At 44.6% G+C, this 2985-nt stretch overlaps 1 pseudogene; it reads left to right on the forward strand.

Moving 5' to 3' along the window:
- Positions 1-301: 301 nt before the first annotated feature.
- LOC111098143 lies at positions 302-2541 on the forward strand (annotated as a pseudogene).
- Positions 2542-2985: the final 444 nt, after the last annotated feature.

The following is a 2985-nucleotide window of genomic DNA, read 5'->3' on the forward strand; positions in this document are numbered from 1 at the left end:
TAAGTATATCTTCCACTGCATCTAATGTTTGTCCTTGATTAAATATAAAACTAAGAATAATGGCTTTTATAATAAGAATCATAACCTTTAAATAATTAAACAAGTTAAAAACCAGCAGAGTTTTTGTTAGATAATATCCTCATAATCCAAACAGATATTTCTCCTTTTGCACCACATGCCAATGGTTCTTAGAAAATAAAGCATTACCTTCTAGCCTCTGCAAGGCAATATTAAGTTTTCTCAATAAAATCTAGCCTTGGGTTTCATTAGTTTCTTGTTGGTAGCTGAAATTGTACAAGGGATGAGATCCCAGGAAAGTAGTGCAGAACAAGAAAAGACAAGAGCGAGGCAAACTGGATTCAATCGATATTTGAGGAAGTGGCACAATTTAACTGATATAATAGTTCAGGTGACATAAGCAAAATTATTTCTCCTGTATTCATTTCTTTGGGATGAGTAGCCCCCTAAACTTTAAAAGTCTCAAAGTCTCCTCCACTATTAAAAAAAAAAAAAAAAAAAAAGTGGAGTAGCTGGTGGCAGAGCTGGAATAAAGGAGCTAGCGGTTTAGGAAGCAATTGCCATCACACTCAAAGCTGTGATCCTGATTGGAGGTCTCAAAAGAGGACTCTCTTCAGACCTTTGTCTTTTGAGATCCCCAAACCCCTGTTTCCAGTGGTGGGGGTCCCAATGACACAGTACCACATTGAGGCCTCTGCCCAGGTCTCTGTGATGCAAGAGATTCTGCTCATTGTCTTCTACCACCCTGATGAACCTCTCACCCAATTTCTAGCGGCTGTCCATTAGGAGTTTAACCTTCCAGTAAGATACCTGCAGGAATTTGCACCCCTCAGCACAAGAGGTAGTCTCTACCATTCCTAGGACCAGATCCTGGCTGGGGTCCTGAGGCCTTCTTGGTGCTCAATGCTGATGTCTGCTCTGACTTCCCCTTGAGTGATGTGTTGGATGCCTACAAGACACCAGCCTCACTCTTTCTTGCTCCCTGGCACCACAGCTAATGGGACATAATCCCTCAACTATAGCTGCATCGTAGAGAATCCACAGACACACAAGGTCCTACACTATGTGGAGAAATCCAGCATTGTTAGTGACATCATCAACTGTGGTATGTATCTCTTCTCTCTGGGAGCCCTGAAGCCCCTTGGGGATTTCTTCCAATGTAACCAGCAGGATGGGCAACTGGGGGACTCTTCAGGTCTGTGGCCAGGAGCGGGCACCATCTACCTGGAACAGGATGTGTTCTAGTCCCTGGTCCAGCAGGGCCAGATCTAGCCATGCCTCACTGATGGTATCTGGAGTCAGATCAAGTCCACAGGCTCAGCCCTCTATGCCTCCTGCCTCTACCTGGGCCAGCACCCGCTCACTTACCCAGAACAACCGGCCAAGCACACCCCAGGGGGTCCATAAATCTGAGGAAATGTTTACATCCACCCAATAGCTAAGGTGGCTCCCTCAGCTGTGCTGGGCCCTAATGTCTCCACTGGGGAGGAGATGACCATAAGCAAGGGTGTGTAGCTCCAAGAGAGTGCTATTCTCCACAAAGCCATGCTACAGGAGCACACATGTGTTCCACATACCACTATGGGCTAGGGGAGCACTGTAGAGTGTTAGGCCCATGTGGAGGTACCCCGATGACCCCAATCCCAACAACCTGCAAGTGCACATGAACAGGGAGAGCCTCTTCAAGGGTGGGAAGCTGCTGTCTGCCATCACCATCCTAGGCTGTTGTGTCCGGATCCCTATTGAGGTGCTTAGCCTGAACTGGATTGTTCTGTCACACAAGGAGCTAAGCAGCAGCTTCACCAACCAGATTATCCTCTGAGGGGGACTACCAGAAGGCACCTCTCCAAGTCCTTCTCACTCCTCTTGAGACTACTGCCTGCATGGCTCACCTGGGTCCAAAAGGAACAGAGGAAGCCAGGCAGGATCTTCACATGCCAGGAGCAATGTGAGTGGCCAGGACACTCCTGGCCTCCCTCTCCACTCCCCAGGGAACCTTGTTGGGGCGGGGGGGGATGTTGTCATTTTGACCTCCTATAGTAGGATTTAAAATAAAGCAATGAGAAATATTTATATAAGAATTTTCTACAGTGCAGCTCAGCACTTTGGATTAAAGCAAAAACACAGCCATTCCCTATTCTTTTTTTTTTTTCTCTTTAAATACAAAACTTATGGTTCTGCCATATGCTTTCCCCTTTTCCAAGAATGGATGTTTTCTGCTTTTCATCCATTCCTAATCAATCTTCAAACAGACTAAATCCAATGATTATAACACAAGAGTGGGAGCAGAGGACTAATACAGGAAACAAAGGTTTAACAATGTGCTATTTTCACAAAGAAGTGCTAAGTCTCTCTTCAATTCATCCTACTTGGGAACAAACAGAAAATGACTCTAAACATTTGGGTTTGGTGTTTTGTTTTGTTTTCTATCTTTCCTTCTCATTTTCTCTGGAAAGTACCTTCCACTTGTTTCCAGGTACACATTAGTTTACACCACTGACAAAGCAAAAAGAACAGCCTTGAACCCCCAATAAAACAAAGTTCTGCTCTTATCACTTTCCTGTACCATGTAATTTTTCTTTAACTTATGCAATATGTATCATAAGTAAGATCTGCTATCTTTGTATAGTTTGTACACACCCGCATGAAGTCGTTCCTACGTAAGACAATGCATAAGGCTATGAAAGTGACTAGGAAAGAAAGCAGTTATTCCATGCAGGGGACAGACAAAAGATAAACGAGTGGACTGAAAGTCCTCTATAAGCTCCATCCAGCTCTGTGCTGCAGGTTTCAGAGCACAAAGCAACATTGCACAGCACAAGCACTGGGCCCAGAGCCTCTGACTCTAATTAATAAAAGAAAAGTCTTCCAAGGTAAGAAGTTCCTTAGCCCAGCCACATTGACTAACTCACAAACTGCTTATGATCCTTTTGGGATTATCTTCCAGGATCCAGTAACAGATGGCTC

This window comes from Canis lupus, chromosome 12, assembly GCF_011100685.1.
Source record: "Canis lupus familiaris isolate Mischka breed German Shepherd chromosome 12, alternate assembly UU_Cfam_GSD_1.0, whole genome shotgun sequence".
In the NCBI taxonomy this organism is placed as follows: Eukaryota; Metazoa; Chordata; class Mammalia; order Carnivora; family Canidae; genus Canis; species Canis lupus.